General features: G+C 46.8%; 1 long non-coding RNA gene across 7 annotated transcripts in view; it reads left to right on the top strand.

Annotated features, from left to right (window-relative positions):
* The window catches only part of LOC106509843, a 176,253-nt gene that overhangs the window by 84,367 nt on the left and 77,830 nt on the right, over positions 1 to 14,056 (top strand). The window lies entirely within an intron of this gene.

Genomic DNA, 14,056 nt, shown 5'->3' with positions numbered 1-14,056 from the left:
CAGACCACAAGGGGGTCTGGAGATGGTTAAACGGTGGTGCCTCGGGTGATGCCTCCCGGGGGGGGGGGCTGTGGGGCCTCCTCGGAGATCTCATTAGGAAATGCCGGCTAGAAATGCCACACGGGGCTCCCCTGTCACCAAGGTGGGGGAAAGGGCAGGGAACAGGGGGCTCCCCGGAAGGCCTGGCTTCCAGCAGAGGGAAAAGTAGGCAGGTGCAGTGTCCACAGATGTGTGCTGGGGTCCTGGCTCCATCACTTTTACAAAATCTAGGAGTTGTAGCTCACTGGGGTTCTTGCCTCTTTGGATTCGGTACATAAAAAAGGACTCAGCTTGACACAGAGCATGCCCAGCTCAATAACTGTCAGCCCTACCAAACTTCTGGTTTTTCTCTCTCCTGCTCCCTCACCCCCCCCCAGCCTTTGCAGTTCCTTTTCTCTCTTCCTGAGCACTGGTCCTTCTGTTCATTTCTTGGCCAGATCTTCTTTCAGGATCTTAGTCGGAAGGTCACTTCCTCCAGGAAGCCCTCTGAAACTGGGCTGTGGGACCTCGCGGCATCCTGAACTGCCCCCCCTACCCCCAGAGTCTTGTGCCTAGCCCTCCCGCCCCCATCCCGCATTCCCCACGGGGCAGGGGTCGGTCGCGGCTCCTTCACCTTGGAGCCCTGGCAGCAGGCCCTGCAGAGGGTCTGCACCATTCACAACCTTGAGAGAGAAAGAGGAGCGGTTGGGGGCGGGGAGAGGAAAGGGTCACTGGTGCTCTGACCCACCGAGGCCCGCAGGGAGCCAAGAGCCAGGGGATTTAGCCAATCCCGAGGTTGGGACTCTCCTGCCAGGATCGCTTTTTCCTCCACTGTGGTTTTCATTATTTTTCATTCCCAGACTATTTTGGAAGCTGGCTGCCATGGGAACTGAGTCTTTGGAAAGCCCCGGCCTCTTTTCCCCTCCTGCCCCCACCTCTCCTTCCATCTCCATTCCCTCTTAATTGGTTTTTAGTTCCCTGGCTTTCAGGCTGGTCTGTTTATTTTGATTGCAACTCAACAGAACAAATCTTTAATGAACCAGCTTGTGGGGAGAGCCATTAGCGGCCGCCTGCCTCCAGGGAGTGGGGGAGGTGCTGGGCCAGGGCCACCGCTAGCTCAGCCGGCAGCCCCAGGAGGAGGTGGTGGCCAGGCTTGGGGTGGCACTCTGTGGTTTGGGCCCAGTCTTCCTTTAGGTATAGTCTGGAGTCGGCACCAAGCTTGTCCTCCCCAAGCTGTCTGCAGCTCAGCCCAGAACACCCTAGGGCTCTTTAATCCACCCTTCACAGGGCTCCCCCAGTCCTCCCAAGGACCCTGAGGGTGTACATTCTATGGATGAGGGGAGTGGGGCTCAGAGATTGAGAGACCCACGTCACCCAGCCAGTAAGCCTGTGCGTTAATGGTCTGGAGCCTTGCCGTCATACCTATGTCTTTTTTCCTTGTATCCCCAGTTTTCCAGGAGGGTCACTCAGCCTTAGGCCAAATTGGCAGCCTATGGTCCAAGCGAGGCAATTCCAGACCTTGGCTTTGCTGGGTCAAGACCTCCTTGTTTTGTGCCTCGGTTTCCCCACCTCTGTGGCTCGAGTGTAGACCCATCTGGTTCTTACACTACTTACAGGGCTGCTTCTTAGACTGGATGAGATCATGTGTACCTGCAAATAGGAGAAGGTTGTATGAAGGTGTGTCACACAATGATGAGTGCAGACTACAGAATAATCCGTGGAGTTTTCTGGCCCTTTGGCCCTGTCCTCAGGGTGACCTCAGGGAATATGGGTCGTTTCCTCTTTCATGTTAACCCTCTTCTGCCAGAGTCAGTCATCTTAGAAGCTGAAACCCACAGAGTTGTTGGGGTAGGAAGCTGCCTCAGGGATCAAGCCCAGCGGCTTTCAAGCAGGTATTAAGAGCACCAGGGTTCTGTGCCTGGGACTCTGAGGACAGTCGGGGTGGGGCCAGCCTTCTCCTCATCCCTGACTTCATTCCAAGGGACTTTGTGTTTATCTGCCCTGCATCATGGAGTCATGTGGTATTTCTTTAGAGATCGAGGCTCCATTTCTGTACTGGTCAGGACTGGCTTCCCAACCTACGTTCATACTGGATGGTAATCCCACTTTTCTTTCCAATGATTGGTTGGAAACAGGCACTTTTGTGCCAATGAGGGGTAGTTGGAAGTCTGATAGAGGCTTGTGGGAAAAGCTTCGTGCTCCTAAAAATGAAGCACAAGAAAAATGGATTCTAGGGGAGTTCCCGCTGTGGCACCTGAGTTAATGATCTGGCTTGTCTCTGTGGCAGTGCCAGTTCAATCCCTGGTCTGGCACAGTGGGTTGCCACAGCTGTGGCATACGTTCAACTCAGATTTAACCCCTGGCCTGGGAACTTCCATATGTCACGGGGTCAGCCAAAAAAGGTGGGGAAAAAGACTTAAAAAAACCTCAGAGTACCCTAGTGGTCTGGTGGTTAAAGAATCTGATGTTGTCACTGCTGTGACTCAGGTCACTGCTGTGGTGTAGGTTCAGTCCCTGGCCCGGCAACTTCTGCATGCTGCGGGCACAGTACCCCCCCACCCCCCGAAAAAAGATGGATTCTCTTCATTCTTGCCTGGGGGTGGGCCTGGTTGTGATACCCAGTACTGTGATAGCTGTCCTGTATCCTTGAAGAAGTGAGAAAAAGGACAGAGCTAATCCATGGAGAATTAAAGAGTGCCTGACGACACTGGTGGGAAGTTGATCAAACCAGCCCTGGAGTGGTCCTATCTCTGGACTTTATCAGATGATAACTTTCCTTATCGTTTAAGCCTATTTGAATACATTATCTTTTTTTTTTTTTTTTTTTTTGTCTTTTTGCCATTTCTTGGGCCACTCCTGCGGCATATGGAGGTTCCCAGGCTAGGGGTCTAATTGGAGCTGTAGCTGTCAGACTACGCCAGAGCCACAGCAACGCAGGATCCAATCTTTTTGTTTTTGCTTTTCGTTGTTTGTGTGTTCGCTTGCTTTTATTATTTACAGTTAATTGCAAGCTAATTGACATATACTTTGAAAACCTGGCTTGATCCCACATTCCCAAGATGGGGTGACTGAGACTCAAAGGAAGTAGGAATGATTGGGTCAAGGTCATGTCCTGATTAACAGCAGAGGTGATCTGGGATCCCAGGACTTCTGGCTGCTGGTCTAGGACTCTTGCCTGGGATTCACAGCTGGAGATCTGAAGTCCTAGGGTTGTCCCAGCTGACATTACCTCCTGGTCTCTGGAGGATGCAGGCAAGCTAGGGAGGCCCTGTAAGGCTGAGAGAGCTGGGACCAAGTGGGCAGCATAGACTGAGGGCCTCTTCCATGGCTGTTGTGGGCAGTTTTTGAAAAGCACATAGCAGATGCATAATCCATTCCTGTTCCAGGCTATGAGATCATGGAGAGAGGGAGAAAGTGAGGCATTCAGTGTAGCCATGTATATCAGTTAGGACTTACATTTGGCTGTGTAAGATAAACTTTAAACAAGTTAGACAGTTTTTTAACATAATAGGATGTCTAGAGATAGGCAGTCCAGGTTGGTACAGTTGTTCAAAAGAGTCATTAAGAATCAAGACTCCTGCTATCTTCCTGCTCTACCATCCTTGACTTGTAGCTTGTATCCTCAGGATCACAAATGGATGCATGGATCATTTCTAGGCATCATGACTGAGTTCCAGGCTGGAAGAAGTGGGTGGGGAAAAATTTTGTGCTGTTTGGACCAATGTCTTTTTCGAGAAAACAAAACCTTTCCAGAAGCCCCACTATAAAATGCTTTCTACACCTCACTGACCAGAAATGTGTGCATCTTTGGCTAGATTTGAAGGAGGTGAATATTTTTAACAGGGAATTTTACTGCCCCAGACAAACTCAGTATTTTGTTAGAAAGGAGAGAAGAAGAAATGGATATTGGGGGGTAACCAGTCTTCCACAGCAGGATTTGCACAGTCTTACTCAGCAAAGCTGCTGAGCCAGGAATCAAACCCAAAGGGTGTGAGCCCCTCTGAAAGCTCTAAATCTGCTCAGGCCTCAGTTTGCTGCTTCCAGGGTCTCCTCCTTAATCACCTCCCTTACAGATGCCAATGTAATCTTCCCACAGCACCGGCTCTGTCACATTACTTCCTGCCCTGAAATGTCCCTTTGCATAGGATGCAGTCTAAATTCTTGGGCTGAGTATTTAAGGTCCTCTGACCAGGGTGCAAACCATGTGTCTGGGTCAGTTCATTTCCTATCTCCATCCTCTGCTTGCTCTTCCCCCATTTGGGCAGTGCCCCTCAACTTGATCTTGTGGGCCATCTCCTGTCCTTTTCTGCCTGATGGAATCCTACCACCTGTAAGGTCACCTCATCCCCAAAGCTGACTCAGCTGCTCTGGACCTTCCCTGTGGTTCCCTCAGGCAGGATAATTTGATCAAACATTTTTCCTGTGCCAACTACCCCAGAATTTAAGCTCCCTGAGGGGAGAAAATGGACCCCATCTTTATAGACCCAAGTCTTACACATGCAAGATTCTCAATAAACATTCACTTTCCTTCAAAACAATTCATCTTGAAAAACCTCAAGCCAGGGACTCTGGGGGTGTCCTTTGATTATTGATGGATTTCAAAGTGTGGAGGTGGGGATATGCTCTCAGTTATGCTCACAATGATTTAGAAAGTTGGGAAGTTGGAAAGTCTGTGTTCCCTTGAACTGACATTTGATAGGTAGAGATCCTGTCTGTTTTGTCTACCACTGTGTCCTCAGCACACAGTAGGGTACAGGGAACTCATAGGCATTGAACAAATACTGTTGACAATGATACAAGAAAGCCCTTGTGAACAACTCACAGTTGGCTCTAATATGCCTAGTTCCTCCTCCTCTGGGACTTTCCCTGCAGCCTGGAAAAACCTCTTTCATCTCTCAGCTCTCATGGAGGGAGTTGAGGAGCTCAGTGCCCCCATGCCCAAGTTCCTCAGGAGAGATCACCCAGGGCCTCTCTCTCCCTCCAATTCAATTGTCCAGAGTCAGGGTTCAAGGGTTGCTACAACAGTTTGCCAATCAAGAACACAAATGCCCTCTCATGCTTCTGCCCTCCCATCTTCAGCATTTTGAAGGGTCATATGCCCTTGGTCTAGTGATCTGAGAGGCTAGGAAGTCCCACAACTAGGGTGCTCAGCTGCAGTGGGCAGCAGAGAGGTGGGGAGGCTTGATTTGGGGGTAGACAACAAACAGCATGTGCTACTGTTCTGTTTGCTACTTACCTGTGGTGGGGCTTGGAGAGATGAAGGGATTTGCCTAAAGCCCCACAATAGGTAAGTAGTAGAGTTGGGAATCTATCAGATTCTAAAGCCCAGTGACTTCGAGGCTGTCACCTTCATGGTGCAAGACCAAGGTGTGTGCGGCAGTGTGTGTGTGTGTGCAGGTTGGGTGGGGTAGTCAGACCTGGGAACCTCAGTCCTAGGGACCGATGACTATGGCTGTCTGGATTTGTAACTCCATCCTCTTGAAAGTGGAAATTATTGGGGGAGATGGATGGTGTGGCCTGGAAAGAAGAGGCTATAAGCCTTTTTTTTAAGCTCTTAGTTTTAAGTTTAATGTGTGTGTATTATGAGTAGAGTTCAATTAATTTTCATATAGGGAATGTACTTGTGTTCAGTACCCAGATCAAGAAACAGAATATTACCAGTACCCCAGAAGCCTCTTATCTCCTTCCAGCCTTCATGTTCCCTGCTGCTGAGGGTAACCAATATCCTGATCAAAACAGTTTTGGTATTTCCTATAACTGAAACCATATGGTATATACTCTTGTGTGTAAAATCATTGTTCTGTATTATGTCTGAGATTCATCCATGTTGTTATGTGAGTTACAGGTTTATTCATTTCTCATTCATTTTGTAAATATAGTATAATTTATTTATCCATTTTACTGTTGGTGGGTATTCCCAGTTTTTTTTTAGCTAGCATGAATAGTACTACTCTGAGCATTTTGAACATGTGCCCAATTCTGTTGGATCTGTATCTGGGAAGGTATATATTTCGTTTTAGCAGACACTGTCAAACAATTTTAAAAGTTATGCCAATTTACGTTCCCACTATTATATGAGTTCCCGTTGCTCCATAGTCTTGTCAACACTTGGTATTATCCGTGCTTTTCACTTGAGCTATTTCGTCTGGTGGGAGTGTAATTGTACCTCATTTCGGTTTGGTTTCCATTTGCATTTTCTGTTTGACTAATGAGATTGAACACCCTTTAAATGATCATTATTTTACATGGATTTATCTTTTTTTTTGTTTGTTTGTTTGTCTTTTGCTGTTTCTTTGGGCCGCTCCTGCGGCATATGGAGGTTCCCAGGCTAGGGGTCTATTCGGAGCTGTAGCCACTGGCCTATGCCAGAGCCACAGCAACATGGGATCTGAGCCGTGTCTGCAACCTACACCACAGCTCACGGCAACGCCGGATCGTTAACCCACTGAGCAAGGGCAGGGACCGAACCCGCAACCTCATGGTTCCTAGTCGGATTCGTTAACCACTGCTCCACGACGGGAACTCCAGATTTATCTTTTAACTTTGAGCAAGGAGGGAGAGAAATGGGAAGAGACCTTCTGAGTACAAAGGTGTATTACTGCTGTATATGGAAATTTTGAGAGGTGCACCTCTGTTACTTGAAGACCAAGCAGAGGGAAATCTGGGAATGAGGGCTACAGCGTTCGTGGAGTCACACCCACAGGAGAGGCAGCGAGATACTGATGTGGGAGAAGACTTAGTATTGACTTGGGGGCTTCTAGCTGCTACATTTTGGGCCAGTGCCTCAATTTCCACCTCTGTCAAAAGGAAAGATGAATAATGCCGACTTGACAGTATTGTTGAGATTTAAATGAGATGGAATGTGGACAGTCTGGTACACGGTACACAGAGATAAATCATCTACATTGTCTGGCCTAATAAGAGACATCCATTATCACTGTAGAATGACTTGGAGTGAGAACCAGAAGTGCTCATCAGTTGTGCAACGACAATACCTGAAGACCTGGTGACTAGTTCAAGACTTCCTTTCTTTGCCTAGAGCCTTGCCTGTTATAACTTGACCCTTGCCTTAAAGAAATTAGCCAGTTTAAATGTGCGTCCTATTCTGATATCCTTCCTGCTCTAAGAACTTCTGAGCCTCACCATGAGGAGTGAAATAAACTACATTCATTTCTCTTAACAAGATGTTATTTAAGAAATGTCATTGTAGGTGTTCCCGTTGTGATGCCATGGAAACATATCTAACTAGTATCCATGAGGATGCAGGCTCGATCCTTGGCCTCACTCAGTGGGTTAAGGATCCGACATTGATCACCACAGATCACACCGTGAGCTGTGGTGTAGGTCACAGACGTGGCTTGGATCCCATGTCGCTGTGGCTGTGGTGTAGCCAGGCAGCTGTAGCTCTGATTTGACCCCTAGCCTGGGAACTTCCATATGCTGTGGGTGTGGCCCCCAAAAAAAACCACCAAAGGAAAAAAAAAAAGAAATGTCAGTGCAGTGTTCTCCCTTGACGCTCTAAATCAACAAAAGTCAGTTTTACTTCTATAAAAACAACTCTCTAATTGACCAGGGGTTTTCCACAATTTAGACTTTATTCATCTAATCTCACCTTTGTTTTGCCTTATGTTGTCATAAAATTTATTTGTCTATAAGGGGAAAAATGGCCATAGAATTGTTGGCAGATGAGCACCAGTAAGTCCATGGCCAAAACCAGCCCTAAGGACCAACACATTTAAGGTCTTGCTTGGTTGGTGACCTTCAGAGGATGAACTTTATCTTGGCTCTCCATCTGAAAGTATTACAGGCTCTGTTTTTCTCCATCCTGATTTTATGTCCCAGAGGGTAGATTTGGGAGGCAAAATGTCCCCAAGCCCCTTCTGCTGAGGACTGCAGCTGGAGGCAGCCACCCTCTGGTTGGCAGCCCAGGACAGGAGGTACAGAAGCAACTCATTTGGGCAACTGTTATTAACTTGCATGGGGTCACCTCAGTCCAAGTCCACTTCTCCACCAGGCTGGAGACCCACTCTTTGTAGGATTTTCATTGTAACCCAAATTCTCATGCCTATTTTACAAAACAACACGGCTCCTCCAAGGACAGTCTGGAATTACAGTGGTTGGGTTGAGGAACTTACAGTATGACCCAATGGCCCATCTTAATGGTGCCTTAGACCAGGAATCAACAGACTTTCTGTAAAGGGCCAAAGAGTCAATGTTTTAGGCTCAGTGGGACGCACAGTCTCTGTTGCAACTCTTCAGTTTTGCTGTTGGGGTGCAAAAGCAGTGATAGACAGTACATAAACAAATAGGCATGACTGTGTTCCAGCAGAACCTTATTTACAAAAAAAGTCCACGGGCCAGAATTGGCCTGTGGGCTATAGTTTACTGAACCCTGCTCTAGTGTATACTTTACCTGTCAACAACATAATCTTGGCAAAAAACAGTAAAGGTGGGACCCTGGTTGGGAATCAAGACCTCAAGACCTATTTGAAAACTTCCAAATGAATGTAATATAACTATGCCTTTTAAATGGAATTCGAATATGTTCTTGTTTTTGTTTGTTATTGGCTCAGGGGGCATGCTCCTTTGCAGATTTGTTGAAACCTTTCCTTGTTTTTTTTTTTTTTTTTTTTTGCCTTTTTGCTATTTCTTGGGCCCCTCCCAGGCTAGGGGTCGAATCGGAGCTGTAGCCCCCGGCCTACGCCAGAGCCACAGCAAGGCGGGATCCGAGCCGTGTCTGCAACCTTTCCTTGTTGAAGAACATCAGAACAAGCCATTCGATTTTGTGTTTCCTACCAGAAAGGTCCCAATCTATTGCTCTAGTGATAAGTATCCTCACATTGCAGAGATGACCACTAAAGAGTTCTGCAAGACAATGCTGCCTACTCAAAATTCCTCTGTCACACCACTCCCAATCTTCAGGCAGAGTAGAAAGATGAATGGACTTTTCAAATTAAACTTAGCCCAGCTTTCAGAAACAACTGAATTTCCCTGGACCAAAGTCCTGCCCTTGGCCTTCATGACAGTAAGATTAACACCTTTGAGGGTATATCAACTCTTTCCTCATAAGCTGGTAACAGACCTCCCCAAGCATCTAGGAATATCATCTCCAATCCTCGACTCTGCCCTGTTAGGAGCAGCAATAGCCAATCACTGCAAGGGATCCATTCAATAGGCCAGTTTTGTTATTAACATCCTCATACTCCGTGCCTGCTCGACCTAGAACTTGGTTTTCTGGTAGACACATTATAGAAAGATTGATGGAAAAAGACATTATCAGTTACTGCTAACACCTAGGAGAGCAGTAAAGCATCAGGGGTTTGGTTTGGGGATGTAGGCTTCTCAATTAAAGAAACTCAAATCATCCCTGGAAACTGGAAGGCACTTCTGGACAGAAATTTCATAGTGAGGACACTTAAGAACCCCTCAGAAGCAGATCTTCAGAAGGGGATTCTACCCTGAGACCTTCATATTAGCAGATGAAAGCACGAAATAGACATACTTTCAAGTCTTCAGAATAAGATCACCCAGCAGTTCCCGTTGTGGCTCAGCAGTTAACGAAGCCGACAGGTATCTATGAGGACACAGGTTCGATCCCTGGCCTCACTCAGTGGGTTAGGGATCTGGTGTTGCCTTGAGCTGTGGTGTAGGTCACAGATGTGGCTTGGATCTGGTGTTGCTGTGGCTGTAGCATAAGCTGGCAGTTGTAGCTGTAGCTCTGATTCGACCCCAGCCTGGGAACTTCCATATGTCCTGAATGCAGCCCTAAAAAAAAAAAAAAAAAAAAAAAAAAAAAAGGAATAAGATCACCCAGATGCCCGGAGCCACAGATGAACACACTCTCCTTTGTCCAGCACTCTTCCTCTAATTTTTGCCTGTTTCTTTCCACTCTGCTATTTCGTGGTAATGATTTTTTGATAGTGCAGCTGCTGCTCCATAGCATAAGGTTTATTGAGGAAATCTTTTTTTTAATCATTTTCACATTTATTATTGTTATTGTTGTTGTTATTTTTATTATTATCATTATTTTAGTTCTACCCAAAGGAGATGTCAAGAGATTATCCACAGTGTTCCTACTGTGGCTCAGCAGGTTTAAGAGCCCAAGATAGTGTCTGTGAAGATGCGGGTTGGATCCCTGGCCTCACTCAGTGGGTTTAAGGATCCCATGTTGCCACAAGCTGTGACTTAGGTGACAGATGTGGCTCCTGTCTGGTGTTACCGTGGCTGTGGTATAGGCCAGCAGCTGTAGCTCCAATTCGACCCCTGGCCTGGGAACTTCCATATGCTGCAGGTGCAGCCATAAAAAGAAAAAAGGATACTATCCCACTCTATCATTAAGCTCTCCATCCTCAACACAGTCTGTGCCCCACTAGGACTATTTTTTCTCCCCCCCCCTTTTTTAGGGCCGCACCCATGGCATATGGAAGTTCCCAGGCTAAAGTTCGAATCAGAGCCACAGCTGCTGGGCTACCCCACAGCCATAGCAACACAGGATCCAAGCCGAGTCTGTGACCTTCACCACAGCTCATGGCAATGCCAGATCCTTAACCCACTGAGCAAAGGCCAGGGATTGAACCTGCATCCTCTTGGCTACTAGTTGGATATGTTTCTGCTGCACCACAATGGGAAGTCTAAGGACTATTTTTTTGATGTGGAAATCAGCCTTAACTTTCTAGAAATGTTTAGGTATTTAAGATCACAGCACTCTCTGTGGGACATATCTTAAGGAGCATGCCTCCAGGAACTTATAAAATGAAGTCACATAGGCTATTCTAGAAATTTACCTGTAGGAAGTATTGATTTACTTTTTATTTGCACCATCCAAACGGCGATTTCTATGACAAAGGTTATATCATTGGCAAAGGATGACAGAAATATGTTAGTAACCTTAGCTGATGTTATAAATAATATTCCCTAGCTTTTGAGGTTCACTGGACAAATCCAAATTCTTTGGCCCCATGGAAATGGACAATCAGATAGCTTTAGATTTTCTGTTAGCTAGTCAGGGCGTTATTTGTGCCACTGTCCACATTTTGTGTTATCTATTTTGAAACTGAAAGAGAGAGCCACCTTTCTCTCTACGTAAACTCAAATAGACTCTAGGACATGATTTTTAACCTGGGTTCGGTAGCATGGAATTCCACAAAGCCTAAACATCACCCTTTTGTCTTCATGTCCATAGCAGCTGCCAAGTATAGATCCTCCAGAGTCTTGACTGTACAAGTCTTGACTGTGGGTGTACAAGTATGATCACATCGTATGATCCATTGACGCATCACCTGATGAATGGGATAGGGAGGCCAGATCAGCCTAACTCCAAACTGTTGGATCTGGATGATAATGCCACCTAGAATCCTGACAGTGATGGAGAGGCTGCTTTTGTGGCTGATCGTTTGGTTTGGCCAGAGAATGGCCACAAAGGGGATGTCCCAGAGGATAAGAACCAGTACCCACTCCCATCAGTTATGCCCTTATCACCACAGACTGTCGGGATTTCCATAACACTTTGTTCTTCACTCACCACCTCCCCTCGCTTGAATCAGTTTTTGTCTTAAGAAAATAATCGGTCCAGATACTGGTTCCGCTTCTGATACCTACCTCCTACTAGAACAAGGAAAACCATGACCTCACGTCTCCTAATGAGACATCATTTCAGGATCCTCTGTGTGATGTTCCGCCTTGGTGCAGTAGGTCAGAAAGCTCAGTTTGCTTCTAGTCATCACAGGTCACATGTGGGGGAGGAGGCTTTTCACAGGAATTACGAGGGATCTGTTTTAATGTCTTACATATGTACCAATATCTAGTCTAGCATCTTCTGAAAAAAAAAGTAACATTAGGTGTTCTTTTTTTCAAATATTAACATTAGGTTTTTTTTTTTTTTCGAAAAAAAATTTCTTTTTTGACAAGAGCCATTTGAATCCTGGAAGAGACCCGGCATGCATGCCTTAATGAGTGAATCCCCTTACTTATTCAACAACCATTTGGGGTGGTTGTTACATACTGGACCCTGTGGCAGGAACAGAGTGGTGGGCGAGGCAGGTATGGTGCCGCCCTTGTGTAGCTCACAGAGGTGGTTCTTGGAAGCATGAACAGTACTTGGCCTTCCTCATCAGTGCACCCAGCTCTGCCCCATCCATAGCCCATGGCTGGGGAGATGTCCTGAGAATTTTCCAGGGCAAAATAGTTTCTTAGCTATACAACTGCTGCAGTAGGTTTGTGTGCTCAGAATTCCCTTGATATCATAGAACTAAAGAGTCGAAAGGAAACTTGGACATTAGTTATTGACCTATTTAGTATGTACATTATATAAATTATATTTATTTTATAAATTAGTAAACTGAGGTCCAGAGATACTGAGAAATATGTCTAGGATCACAGAGCAGGTGTGCTTGTTTGTGTGTGTGTGTGACAAAGGAGGCGCATAACAATCATAATTTTATTTATTTATTTTTTCTCTTTATGGCCATACCTGTAGCCACACCCAGGGCTAGGGGTAGAATCAGAGCTGCAGCTGCCAGCCTATGCCACCGCCACAACAATGCCAGATCTGAGCCACATCTGTGACCTAAACCACAGCTCACAGCAATGCTGGATCTTTAGCCCGCTGAACAAGGCCAGGAATCGAACCCACATCCTCATGGACACTATGTTGAGTTCTTAACCCACTGAGCCACAGTGGGAACTCCAAAATCATATATTTTAAGTAAAAGGAGAACCCCAATTGGTTATGAACTCCAAGGCTTTACTTTTAAAAGCAGAAGATTATTCAGTTTGCATATTGAAGCATCAATGTTTCCTCTGTTTTGGAACATCAGGTTTTTTTTAAAAAAACTTGGATTTAAAAAATATCATGTTAATTGTACCAAAACATCCTCCATTCTCTACCTAATGCTCACATTCCTGGCACTGTGGCGTCAATAGAGACAGCATGTTATAGCCCAAAGCTGCTATCTGGGGAGTGAGGGTCAGGGGTGGTAAGACCTTTGAGAGACATCAGGCCTCCTTCCCCCAGCAGACAGGCAGTTCTGAGACAGGAGGGGTCGCCCAGAGACAGAGACCCCTCTGCCCACCTCTCCTGTGTGGAATTAGACTCAGTCCTCCCAGACTCACTGACCCCTGAGTGACCCTTCCAAATCCAGATAATCCTGTAAGGGTCAACCCACCAGCCCATCACTAGCAGGCCCGTCAGAGCCTGAAAACATCCTAGGCTGGGATGGAGGGAAGCCGGGGCCCCTTGAGGCTGTCCCCGCTCCTGGCCAGTAGGGATGGTCTTTTAGGTCTGGTGGGAGTTCCAGCAGAGTTGTCCCAGGCCCCGGAGGCAGGAGGGGCTCGTTTTTTTCCCAAATTGAGGTTCTTGAAGGAAGAAGGACTTCGCTTAGAACCAGCCTGGGCCAACATTTGCTTTGTTCTTTTGGGATCTGTTCTGCTTTGGAGAGGCTCTCCAAAGGGATGGCTGAAAATGGCACAAGGGCAACACCAGGGACCAGAACCATATGAGGGAGGATAAACCCCAGAGCGTCCGAAGGTGGTTCCCAGACAGGGAAGTCGACTCGAGGGGAGAGCAACAGAGACAAACTTAATCCCTGTCCTCAGAGAGACCTGCCCACTGGGCTTTAGCAAAAGCCTCTGTGCTTTTTCTCAGTTCCTGGAGAATTTAGACAAAATAGCCTTGAGCCGCATGAGGCAGGAGAGCAAAAGGCCCTCCCTGAGCTGGACTGGGGCCTTCATGGGTCTGATGAGTTCTGCGTCTGAGGGAACGGAGCAGGGCTGACAATTGGGAACAGGGCCTGCTCAGGAAGGGAGGCTTCAGAGTGTCTTTGGGCCTGGGAAGAACCTTAGAGATTATTTCATCCAATCCCCTCAATCATCAGGGATGAATGCTGAGGAACAGAGGAGGCAAGACCTACCCATGTCACACAGGATCCATCGCGCTTCAAATGCAGAACTCCTGGGAGTTCCTCTGTGGCTCAGCAGGTTAAGGACCTGGCATTGTCACTGCTGCAGCTTTGGTCACTGCTGCAGCATTGGTTTGATCTCT

This window comes from Sus scrofa, chromosome 3, assembly GCF_000003025.6.
Source record: "Sus scrofa isolate TJ Tabasco breed Duroc chromosome 3, Sscrofa11.1, whole genome shotgun sequence".
Classification (NCBI taxonomy): Eukaryota; Metazoa; Chordata; class Mammalia; order Artiodactyla; family Suidae; genus Sus; species Sus scrofa.
The sequence above is the reverse complement of the archived record's forward strand: the minus strand, read 5'-3'. Positions and strand labels throughout refer to the sequence as shown.